At 41.2% G+C, this 13,024-nt stretch overlaps 1 protein-coding gene across 3 annotated transcripts in view; it reads left to right on the top strand.

Moving 5' to 3' along the window:
- PDCD10 (programmed cell death 10) overlaps positions 1 to 13,024 on the top strand; it is a 40,475-nt gene that overhangs the window by 12,675 nt on the left and 14,776 nt on the right. The window lies entirely within an intron of this gene.

Raw genomic sequence — 13,024 nt, 5'->3', positions numbered from 1 at the left:
TTTTTTCTTTTTTTGTGCATATTTTATTTGGTTTGTGAACCACTTTGCTACTATTACTAAAAGGCTGTATACCAAGCGATTAAACTTGCATCACTTTAATATACAGTAAATTAATGTGGAGAGAGGAATTACACAGGTTTGATCCCTTCAAATTCTGGGTTGTAACCTTGATACAGACGTGACTTTTAATGCTCAAATTTAATCTGTCATGCAGGCTTTTTTTACGCCATCCTATCAGAGCTATTAGGTTATTTTGGATAAAGTTGCTCTCATTACTCTTGTTCATGCCTATCAATCACTTTGATTGTCATGCCCTTAACGATTTCAGTTATAACAACATGAAGGCTACAGTTTGTGCAGAACAATTATGCCAAGTACTTTGACGTGACTCCATTATTAATGAAAACATATGTTATTGGATTCTTATAGGGTCAAATTTGAAGTTGTCTTTTGACACACCAGGTGCTTTGTGACGGTCATCTGTCAGATTTGCCCATACCTTATATTCCAGCTAAAACTGTTATAGTTCCAGCTCCAGGATGAGCTTGACATGGCGTTCTATGGTCTGGCCCTTACTGTGGAACTATTAGTCTACTTCAACACATTTGTCAGTTTTTTTTCTAACCCTTCTTTTAGAATATAATCTGACACATTTAAAAAGTGCTCTGACAACACACTCTTCCCCCCCCCCCCCCCCCCCCCCCTTCCAGCTTGATTTTGGAGACTCATTGGGGTCCTGGGCAGCTATTATATTTTTTCTGTTGACTGATTCTTGGCATACTCATCTTATCTATATATATAAAACTCACCCTCAACGTTCTATTTGCACTGACGTCACTGAAGCCAGGTTCGAAGCTCTGAAGCCACACAAAATCACAGTCTGTGGGCCCCGCCCTCGCGTCAAACGTTATGACGTTGAGGGCGGAGCACATTCTCAGCTCCAACATTGTACTGCACTGTAGCTCTCGCACGGAGGCTGCAGGGGGGCCGGCGACACACGGAGACACAAAGGGACGGAGGGGAGCCTTGCTAGTGCCCGTTTCATTGCGATTTGAAACGGGCCTTCGTTACTAGTATTCTATATTTTGCTGGAATTCCTTTTCCTTTATATATGGATTTGTGTGAACTACCTAGACAGACTTCTTCAAATTAGGCGGTATATAAAGTTACATAATAAACATAACAGCCTTGAAGATGCATTTGAGGGTTGTTAAGGAGTTCTGTAGGTTTTAGGGCAGGGGAATAGATCAGGTATCAAAGCAGGGAGCATCTGAAAGTCCTGTGTTTATTAAAATAAAGTAAGCCCAGATTTAACGCAGCACTTAGGCAGGTCCTGTGCCAGTGATCACATTAGCACGAGACCTGTAAAATAATGCAGGAGCACTTGCTACCTCTTTAGGAAGAGCTGGGTACTCTCGTGTTAACCTGTGTTATCCGGTTAGCATGTGCTAATCATTTGTGCTAGCCAGGTAATGCAGAAACACCCACTCTGCACCCATGATTCCCCCGTCAAAAAAAAAAATTAACACATGCTTATCACGTGAAAATGGAAATTACTGCAGAACACCTTTAAAACCTCTTGTTCTTTTTAGCTTTCCTTGTTTTTAAGCCTCCTGAAATGTTGTAAGAGTTTATTTTATGAATGGATTAGATTGCAAACAGCTTTGCTCTGCAAAGGATGGTATAGAAAGCTTAACCATACACATTCTCCTATAAGTATGCTTTGAAAGAGTAGCAGTTTATAATGTCATTACTTTTTCTGCTTTGTAAATATGGAATAGAAGGTTTTTAAACTGTTGTGCTTAAGAAAAAGTATGGTGGTCTTAAGCAAAAGCAAGTCCATGGTATCTTAAGTACTGTGTTTCCTCGAAAATAGGACATTCCCCGAAAATAAGACCTAGTAGAGGTCTTGCTGCAATTGGAAAATATAAGGCCCCCCCCCCCCCCTCCACCTGCCCTCCGTTGCTCCCGGAACTAACCTTAAACGCCTCCTTTCACCTTCGCACGTGCAGCAAGCAGCAGCAGGGCAGACCTCTACTTCCTTCTGTGCCCCGCCTTCGCAGACGTTACATCAGACGAGGGCGGGTCACGGAAGGAAGGAGTGGCCTGCCCTGCTGCTGCTTGCTGCGAGTGCGAAGGTGAAAGAAGGCGTTTAAGGTTAGTTCCGGGAGGGGCGGGTGGAGGGGGGGGGCCCGGCGACCTCGGGTGGGGGGGCCGACCCCGATGTTTCCCCGAAAAATAAGACATCCCCTGAAAATAAGACCTAGTGCGTCTTGGGGAGCAAAAATTAATATAAGACAGTGTCTTATTTTCGGGGAGAAACGGTAATGGTGTCATTAATATAGCTAGTCAGTCTCATGCTAAGTATATACAGAGACAACTTTCTTTTTCTTTTTGTATAGTAAAGGTGACAGTTCTCCTTAAATGTGGTTATCCCACTAGTCTCACATTCCACCCTCTCCCTCCAATTGTTGTACCCAGCACTGGAACCAGACTTTGTTCTCCCATAGTCTCCTTTATTCCCAGTCACTCCAACTGCAGGCAGGCAGCACCTCTTCAGTGGAGCTGAAGGAAACAGCCTTCAATCCTTTGCCCTACCCTGACCACAGATAACTGCCAAAAAGGTGCCATTATCTGTGATCTTGGCGCAAAATGATTCGTTGATGTCACTACATAAAGCTATTTTTCCACAGTACCTATAATGGCAGTATCAATAGGCTATAGTTTTTTCCCTTCGGTAGAAAGACATGCCCAGTTCCTTAAAAACCTATTTGGTGTCTTACATTGTTTATGCTGCCTGAAATAGTTGAGCACTTCCGATGCTTGCTGTTTTTAACCACCCTTCTAATCTAGAGAATGCCAAGTAGGTGGCTAATTAGAGAAATTGTTTGAGACTTTGTTCTGTAACTAACTTTTTAACCTCCAGAGCCTCCTGTTACTAATTTTCTTCAGGAAGCCCTTATGTATGACAATTTAGTTTCTCCATTGTTCTTTATTATACAGAAGGAAGTAATTTAGGTACTATTTAGCCAACTTGAGACTGGTTAATTCCGTGGAAGGCATTTACAATTATCGTCATGTCTCCAGTGAAATCATTTCATAAACGGACAAGATAACATTACCATTCTTTATAATTTTGAGAGATACATTCCTGATATTCTATTTTGTTATATTGGGTTTTTAGAACGCAAGCAAAGCAATTTAAAATATTAAACTGAAATACTATACTGTTTTTAGTGACATCAAAGCAAGTTTTAGTGATTCAGCTTCCTCCTTCTCCTCCCCCCCCCCCCCCCCCCCCCCCCCCCGGCTAGCAAGAAATAATTTATTGGGTCACAGGAAAAAGTGGTGGAGTGTATACAGTGTATGATTATTCATGTTTGTAGCTAAATTATTGCTAGGTCATGCCTATACTGACAGCTAATATGCTTATCTCAGCTGTGAGTCTTCTCACCTTGGGATTTCATTAGACCTGTCCTTGCTTTTACTTGTAATTGCTGCCCATAGTTCTTTCACTGGGCCTAGTCCTGTTTTCAAATGACCCTCACCCTATAATGTCATTGTGTTTCTTTTAACTCCCAAGCCATTGTACTTTTAAGTATCAAAATGTGATGGTTGTGGGTTAGTAGACTGCAGCATTTTTGCTTGGAAACTTGATTTCAGATGAATAAAATCTTACAACCAAGCAGTGAAAAGGTTTTGTCCTCCTGATGGAGAGTACTCTCTTTATTATGATATACAGATTCTTAATTTTATCCAACATAAACGGAACTGACAAGGTCGATAATGAGGTTTGTGCAGAGGTACGAGTTAAATCTCTTATTATATCCCTCCCCCAGACAGTAGCAGCTCCAACCCCTCACCATGCTAGGTACATCCCCCCCACCCCTGCTGACCTTGCAAGCTCTGGTAATCTAGTGCTGTGGTGTAGTCAGGACAGGAGTGATCCCCAGAGGTAAAGGCAGCCATTTTGTGAGATCCCCAGTCATGCTTACCCATACCAGCTCCAGTGCCAATTTCAAAATGACTGTCTTGTCCTTTGACAGTTGTCTTGTGAGACTGCCGTTAGAGGTTTCATCAGCCATTTTAAGTAGAGGAGTGTGGTAGCCGTGTTAGTCCACCCTTAAGGTTATCAATAGATATCAAACAAAATAAAACATGGAAAAGCAAATAAGATGATACCTTTTTTATTGGACATAACTTAATACATTTCTTGATTAGCTTTCGAAGGTTGCCCTTCTTCCTCAGATATACACTGTCAGCTAGCACATTTGCTTATTTCCGATCTGAGGAAGAAGGGCAACCTTCGAAAGCTAATCATGAAATGTATTAAGTAATGTCCAATAAAAAAGGTATCATATTTTCTTTTCCATGTTTTATTTTGTTTGATCAGCCATTTTGAAAGCGGAGCTGGCACAGGAAGGAGTGACTGGGAATTGCTCCTACCCCTAATTACACCACTGGACCACCAGGGCTTGTAAGGTAGGCCTGGGGGGGAGGCACGTTGAGGGGGGGGGAAAGCCAGAAGGGGGAGTGGCTGCTGTATTTTTTTTTTTTGGGGGGGGGGGGGGGGGGAGGGGTCATCAGTTAATCCAGAATGTTGGATAACCAAAGTTCAGATAATTGAGACTATATTTTAATTGTGGCTGAGTTAACCTCTGTGCGGAATGCCAGGTACCCTGGGGCTAGGTTGTGAATTTTCCCCTGTAATAGCTCCTTTTCCCTTTTTTTTTTTTTGTTACATTTGTACCCCGCGCTTTCCCACTCATGACAGGCTCAATGTGGCTTACATATACAGGTACTTATTTGTACCTGGGGCAATGGAGGGTTAAGTGACTTGCCCAGAGTCACAAGGAGCTGCCTGTGCCTGAAGTGGGAATTGAATTCAGTTCCACAGGACTGGAGTCCACCACCCTAACCACTAGGCCACTCCTCCACTTTGGTTGAGCCCTCAAGTAATCTAAGGTTTTCAGGACTTGGAGCACAAGCCTGAAGTGTCCTCTGATGGAAGGAGACAACGAAACAGAAGAACGAAGAACCTCACAGAGAGAATACCACAAGGGAGACAGTGACTGTGACTCAATAAAATGATGATGCTGTGTGTGGTGTAGAAGATTTATTGGTCAACAATGACTCTTTGGTCTGTAACAACAACTTAACATGACTGTGTTTCAGCCTACTGGCCTGCCGCAGGAGTCTATACATAAGAACATCAAAAATTACATAAGAAAAATGAAAGAATAAAAATATGCTAAAAAAATAAAGCATACAATGACAGTAAAATCTAAGTAATAAAACTTTCTGAACACAACTGTAAATGAAATAGCAATGTGTATCTTCAAAATGAACATACAAATTCAAACTAATATACATGTAGGGCAAATAAAATAAACTGAGTGAAACAACTGAAAATATAGGGAATGGTATATAATGAGGCTCATTTTCAAAGCACATAGACTTACAAAGTTCCATAGGTTTCTATGCAACTTTGTAAGTCTAAATGCTTTGAAAATGAGCACCAATATGTCCCAGTAAAAGTTGAATAGTTAATTTAATAAACAATATCCCAGTCTAATTTGTGATACTGTCATAAGGACATGCAAAATAACATACACACAAATATTAAGTAGTGATATACCCCACCTGAAATAAATATAATTTTGATGTACCTTCCTATGTTGTATGGATGAGTGTATCAATGTTACTTTCTGTAAATATATCAAGTTAAATCTATAAAAATTGGATGAAATGTCAGCATTTTGTGAAATGAAAACAATGTGAGTGTTTCCATTAGAGAATGTGTATTAGTACCAGGGGTGATGAAATATTAAGAAGTGTGCCGAACATGCATTAACCTCTGCTCTAACAAATTTGTATGGCAACATAGCTATATATATTTAAATACTTAAACAAAAGTAACATGAAAAAGGTTGGGAGGTTGAAAAAAAAAAAAGTGTGTGCGATTGTGATCATTGCCTAAAGTATGTACAATGTGGAACGGACATTGAAAACAAACTGGACTGTATACTAATCCTGCAGACAAAGGAGCCGTATTGAAATTGTCACGTAGAACGTAACTACGTTATTTTAAAAAGCCATAGTGTAGTATATGAGTGACATGACCTTCTTACAGTCTGGTTGAAAGGCACAGACAGGAAAAAGGAAGAACTGACTTACTTGCTATTGTGGTAAAAAAAATGGAGGGAAGCACTGCTGGCAGCACCCCACACTCTTGGAAAAAAAGCTAAAAAGGGAAACGCCATTAAGAGCATGCGGTGATATAGCCCCAAGGGTGAACGGCATATAAGAGAACCCCTCAAATAGTATCAAAACCTTATGTTAGAAACTAAATAAAACATCAGGGCAGAACCCGCATTACAAAATAGTTTTGGCTTCTGAAAATTCTCCCCAGTCTGAGAGACAATATAAAAAAACTTCTTACCACTCTGAATATTCTCCAGATTAGTAACGACTGGTTCAAAGTTCAAACAGTAGCAAAGGGACTGGGACGCTGCTGCGTTGTATTTAAAGTACTTATGTGATGTATAGTGATGTCGTCATCCTTCTGTTCAGAGGTGAATAAAGTTACATGGAGAAAACATTTTGTGTATCTATCAAAAGTGGCTGCATAACCATGTGTAATATGATTATAATTACATAGTAACATAGTAGATGACGGCAGAAAAAGACCTGCCTGGTCCATCCAGTCTGCCCAACAAGATAAACTCATATGTGCCACTTTTTGTGTATACCTTACCTTGATTTGTACCTGTCTTTTTCAGGGCACAGACCGTATAAGTCTGCCCAGCACTATCCCCGCCTCCCACCCACCAGCCCCGCCTCCCACCACCGGTTCTGGCACAGACCGTATAAGTCTGCCCAGCACTATCCCCACCTCCCACTACCGGCTCTGCCACCCAATCTCGGCTAAGCTCCTGAGGATCCATTTCTTCTGAACAGGATTCCTTTATGTTTATCATGTCAAAAACAAAAAAGGAAAAGTGATCACTTCCTCTGATGTTGCCTATTCCTAGGCTGTGTATCAAACATCAGTATTTATCCGATAATATCTAGCACAGACTTGATAATGTTTACAAAATCTTGTTACGCTCTTGATGTGCCACAACCTGGTGATCAACAGAAACAATGTATTGGGTTTAAATTACTTTTATGGCTAGCTTGACAAATGAGAGACTGGTCTCATCGTAGCAACCATACAATGATAGCTGGATATAGAATGTGGATAACACTTGTAGAAACCAATGTTGTACAATATTCACTAAGTTTGTCAAGCTTTTCTCCATAATGACCTTTTTGTGTTCTTTTTTTTTTAACCAATAAATCTTCTAGACCACACACAGTAGAGGAGTGGCCTAGTGGTTAGGGTGGTGGACTTTGGTCCTGGGGAACTGAGGAACTGAGTTTGATTCCCACTTCAGGCACAGGCAGCTCCTTGTGACTCTGGGCAAGTCACTTAACCCTCCATTGCTCCAGGTACAAATAAGTACCTGTATACAATATGTAAGCCGCATTGAGCCTGCCATGAGTGGGAAAGCGCGGGGTACAAATGTAACAAAAACAACAAAAACAGTATCATCGTTTTATTGAGTCACCTTCGCTGTCTCCTTTGTGCTCTGTGGAAGGAGACAGGAGATGGGCCAGGGTGCAGAATTTATCAAGGTCGGATCCAAAAGGGTAGCCTTGCAGTACGGGAACACCACCAACACAGCAAGGAGAGTAGTTGGGGAAACATGGTTAAGGCTTCATATCTGAGAGGAGGTAGAATGGGTGTTGAGGGAGAGTGCATTCTCATTGGGCCATATTTGGTCAGCCTATATTAGGTTGTGAGTGGAAGTATAAAATGCAGAGAGAGGCTGTGTGCAGGGAGCAAGTACATTACCACTGACAGGTATAGAAAAATATACCAAGTGACTGAATGCACTGGGCATGAAAATTGAATAACCATTATTATTTGTGCTGCTTTTTTTTAACCCACAATACTTGCTACTTTTGTTCTGCCTTTAACAAACAACAATAACCTATAGAGAGTCAGAATTTTTTTCAGGAGCATTTGAAGACAGTTTTAAGTTTGATTACTACTACTACTAAACATTTCTAGAGCGCTACTAGGGTTACGCAGCGCTGTACAAATTAACAAATAAGGACGGTCCCTGCTCAGAAGAGCTTACAATCTAAAGGACTAAATGTCAAGTTGGGGTAGTTGAGATTTCCTGAGAAGAGGTGTAGTGATTAGGTGCCGAAGGCGACATTGAAGAGGTGGGCTTTGAGCAATGATTTGAAGATGGGTAGGGAGGGGGCCCGGCGTATGGGCTCAGGGAGTTTGTTCCAAGCATGGGGTGAGGCGAGGCAGAAAGGGCGAAGCCTAGAGTTGGCGGTGGTGGAGAAGGGTACTGAAAGGAGGGATTTGTCTTGACAGCGGAGGTTACGGGTAGGGACGTAAGGGGAGATGAGGGTAGGAGGGGCTGCAGATCGAGTGCATTTGTAGGTTAGTAGGAGACGCTTGAACTGTATGCGGTATCTGATCGGAAGCCAGTGAAGTGACTTGAGGAGAGGGGTGATTGCCTCTCTCATCTGCTGTAATCAAAATAACAGTGGACGTCAGAGGCAAATTACTGCCTCAATATAAGTATATTGATCAATTTGAAAACTTCTCCAATGAAAACAAGTTATTGAACATGTTCTGTATGACACTTTAGGAACACTTTTATAATGATGAAAAAATTGGAATTCTAAAATAACATGTATGAATCCATTCTGATTGTTATTTTTTTTAACAGCATGCCTTCACTATGCTGGTAGATATTCTTAGATGTCTAGAGTTTGTTCTTATAGACCTTTATTTAAAAAGTTTAGATCTGGCTTGTTAAGTGGCAGCTGTTAAAATCTATGGGCCTAGAGTGGGTTGCGATATGTTTAAAGCTACATTATCTCTGGACAGTGTGAGGAGTTAGTTTCTGTACAGAATCCTGGACAAGTTCATAATCCTAAAAGTTTTGTAACTCATCCTGTGAAAGTATGACGGAGTGTTTGGGGAAGCAGTTCAGTTTAACAGGTCTAATCAAAACACACTTGTTCAGGGATGATGGGATTATTCCTGAACTACTACTGGTTTATCTACTTTTCACAGTATCTATGATGTATAGAATAGATTTAAGGATCTTACGTTAGAAAATTATACCAAATGTTTTAATTAAACTGAAACCCTGGCTGGTGTTAAATGACCAGGATTTATGTTCTTTTAAATGCTTGTTGCTCAGCTCACTACAATGACAAACACCGCTTTAGGCAAGCACAGTATCAAAAGTGATTATAGTGAAGAAGATAGTTCTAGAACTGGATGATGCCCACCGTAGTAATTTAATACAATTTAAAGTGTCCTATTAAATTGTGATTATCACAGAACATAATTTTTTTGTCTGGTAATCCAACAGTTTTTGGTTGGATTTTATTTTTTTAAATGTATACCCTACATAATACTAAATGACTTACAAAGGAAATACAGTCTACTTACAAGCATAGAATAAAACTAAATTATTAAAACAATACAGATCATAACGGATTATGTTCAATACTGGTACGGAAAGCCGCCTCTCACTATCAGATTTCAAACAATATGCTGGTGTATATAATTCACTTGTAAATACTATGGAGCTATATTCATTATCTGGAAAATTAATATCAAAGCCTTGTATACGTTATATCACAGGCAGCCAGCGAAGCTGCTTCAATAAAGGAGTGACATGCTTTAATTTCCCCCTTTCCCAGAATCGAGGTGCCAATGCTCAAAAGTCTCTATTTAAAAAAAAAAAAAAAAAAAAAATTTAAATCCATGGTACAAGTTACCAATTTTGAAATAGCATACAATATAAATCTCATGCACGTCAGATTCACATAAATTCAGCAAGCGGCTCTGTAGGAAAAGTGTCTGCGCAGAACAGTTTCGGTAAGTGTCCATGTTCTGCACATGCCCAGGAATCCTGCTGTACTCTCCTTTCCCCTGCAGTACTTGCTGGCTCCACTACCCCTGGCTCCTTTCCCTTGCAGTGCTCTGATGCTGGCTGTTCCTTCCTCCTGCAGCTTACTTGGGAATCTCCTCCTTGCTGAATGTTCCCCCCCCCCCCCCCCCCAAGCTGATATCATAGGGACTTCCCCCAGCCGATTGGCTGTTCTCTTGTTTCTAGCCCCTAAGCTGTTCTCTACTCTTCCATACTGATTTGCTATTGAAAAAAACTCCTCCTTGCTGAAAGCCCCCCCCCCCCCCAAAGCTGACATTATGGGGGCTTTCCCCCAATTAGTTGTCTGCTTGTTTCTCCACCCCTTTAAACTGTTCTCAGCTCTTGGACAAGTTTTACTATTAATATTCAAGCAGAGTGCAGACATGCTGGAAAATTTTGCACATGAAAGTTAGGAACTCCTTTCTGAGCATTGCAAGGAATGCTGATTTTAATACTAATGAGCTCATTGCATGTGCATTGGATTTCTGTGAGCAGCTACAGCAAAAAGTTAGCCATGTAGAACCCATTTGTGCATCAGGTACTAAACAAGGTTTGTTTTAGACTGGTTCCAAGCAGTCTAAAGCAAATGTTTCAAGCACAGAAAGCTTTGTGTATCAGGCCCTCAATCTAGCTGCAGAATTCTGGATTATCTGTAATGCCCTACACCGTGTCCTGGCAACACCCAAGTATAAAGCATTGCAGTACAATGTGTGTGTGTGTGTATGTATGTCTGTGTATATGTAGTCCATTTTATTAAAAATCTTATTGTAAATAGTTTCTAATCTGAATATAATTTTAGTTCTTGGCTATCTTCACTTGTTCTCTTGTCTCCTAAAGTTCATTCGTTCTACCTAGCTCAATTCCTTTTTTTTTTTTCTGCATTTTGTCTTGATCTTACCTCATTGCATCTGGTTACCCTCTTACTTTTACAGGCCCATCAGATTTCATTGCTAGGACCCTTTCTGGGAAGTTTACCAGGGAAGAGACTGGACCCGTCCCCCTTATCCGTCCATGATCCTCACCCAAGTCAGCTCTTTAAAACACCAACTTAGTGAGCATGGTATGAAGTGAGACATTTTTCACAAAGGGCTTCCAGCATTAAAGAGCATGGAAAAACTGTGTTTTGTTACTCCTAATAAGAGAAGCACTGTTTTGCAAGTTTCTCACTTTACTGTGTGAGGCTTAAAAGTATACAGAATTGTGAAATTTGTGCACAGAATTCTGCAAGGAGTAGCAAAGGTCCTGTCTGCTAGAACCTTATTCCCTTGGATTCAAATTGGAGATGCTGTTAGGGAGGCACCTTTTAGTAATCTGATTACTGTAGTTTAGTCTTTTGGGGAGAGACAGATTAGAAATCTACTATTATAAACGCCTGTATTCTTTTACTGTGAAGCAGCTTATTTTGTCATTTTTCACTTTTTTTTTTGTTGTTTATATAAATGTGGTTTCATTGTGTATGTTCATTGCTGGCACACTACATAAACACCGGCATGAAAGTTTTTTTTTTTTATAGTGCATCTTTACTAGTTCTAAAAATTGCTTTGCAGGAGGCAAGGCACCAAAAGATTTAAGTCCATAATCAGAGACAAAGCTTGAAATATTGAATACCCTTTACCAATAAGGAATAGCATGTGAACTATTATTTCAGTGAGAATAGCGATTTAATAATAAATACTAGCCTTTGTACATATAGGTATAGATAATTTAAATGGCTTGCTACGTAAGGAAGATGTTTTCTCTGAGAAATGCCTCCTGTCTTGAAATGCACAGTTCTAGTGTGCCTGTGCTCCTGCTAAGCTGGTTTTGTAATTTAAGGGGGAGGAGGAGGATTAATTCTAATAAAAGGATTAAACAGCTCAGTATTGTGAATACTTTAAGCTTATGAAAAACAAATACAGTGGTTTCCAAATGTATGAAAAATATTTTCCAAAAAATTATCACTTCTAATTCTGTGTTCTGTAGACATACTTGCCTGCTTTTGTGTCTATTCCTTATTGCCTAGCCTAGACCAGCCCAAACCAACAGGTTCCGTTCACCTACAGGTAGCTAAAGGTAGAGATACTGAACTATTGCAGTAACACCACAGGTATAAGGGCTAGTACAGCCTGGAATTCTCCAGTTTTTCACTACCTCTGAGTAGATGGCCTAGGTTGGTTCAGAGTGATGCAGCAGCAGCTTCTGTCCTCAGGAACCAGTCCATAGCATGTGGTCTTCATGGTTGAGTCTGTAGGCCTTAGTTCCTGGTATTCAGGCCACAGCCCTTACAGGAGTAGAGCCAAGAGATTCTTAGCCCTCCTTTATCCCAGGCTTTAGCTATAGCTTGTTGAGGAACCTGGTATCAGCCCCAGGGCAGGATTAAATCATAAACAATATTCTTAGATATATAGGAAGGACCCCTCTGATGTCCCCAAGGCAGGTCCCCCCCCCCCCCCCCCCCCCGAACACCACACGTGGCAGTAGGAGCTCCTGGTTTTGGTGCGAATAGCAGCAGTTTGGCACCATCCATCCTACCATTGAGACGGGCTCAATGGTGGACTTAATAGGTTATAGTAGGGCATGTGACACCCCCACCCACCTACTCGATCCAGGAGCCAATGTGGGGGGCTCAGAAGCTCCAGGGAGCTGAATATATGGTCCTTGCAGAGGGGCAGATGCCCAACTTGGGTGGGTCTTCACCACCACCATCATGGCCGCCAACTGGTCAAAGGCCCTGGAGGACCACAGAATCTGCTGCTCACATCACCGAGCAACAGCGAGGCTTTGGTAGGGGCCCACTGTAGTGCTAAGTACCCAGAGCTGCCTATGTTCCTAGGAGGGGGAACTTTGAAAGGTGGCTGAAGGGGATTTGGAAGACTTCCCCATGTGAAGTCTCCCAAGGGCCAAAGGACAATTCCCAGTTTATCAAGCTCTTTAAACAAGAAGAGCAAGGCTAGCTGATCGATAACCATTACTGAAGCACTGCATATTCTGTGCTGGCCCTGGTGAAGCCCTCTGACAAGAGACCCTAT

The sequence above is a fragment of the Microcaecilia unicolor genome, chromosome 10, assembly GCF_901765095.1.
Source record: "Microcaecilia unicolor chromosome 10, aMicUni1.1, whole genome shotgun sequence".
Classification (NCBI taxonomy): domain Eukaryota; kingdom Metazoa; phylum Chordata; class Amphibia; order Gymnophiona; family Siphonopidae; genus Microcaecilia; species Microcaecilia unicolor.
This window is presented reverse-complemented; position numbering and strand designations above follow the sequence as displayed.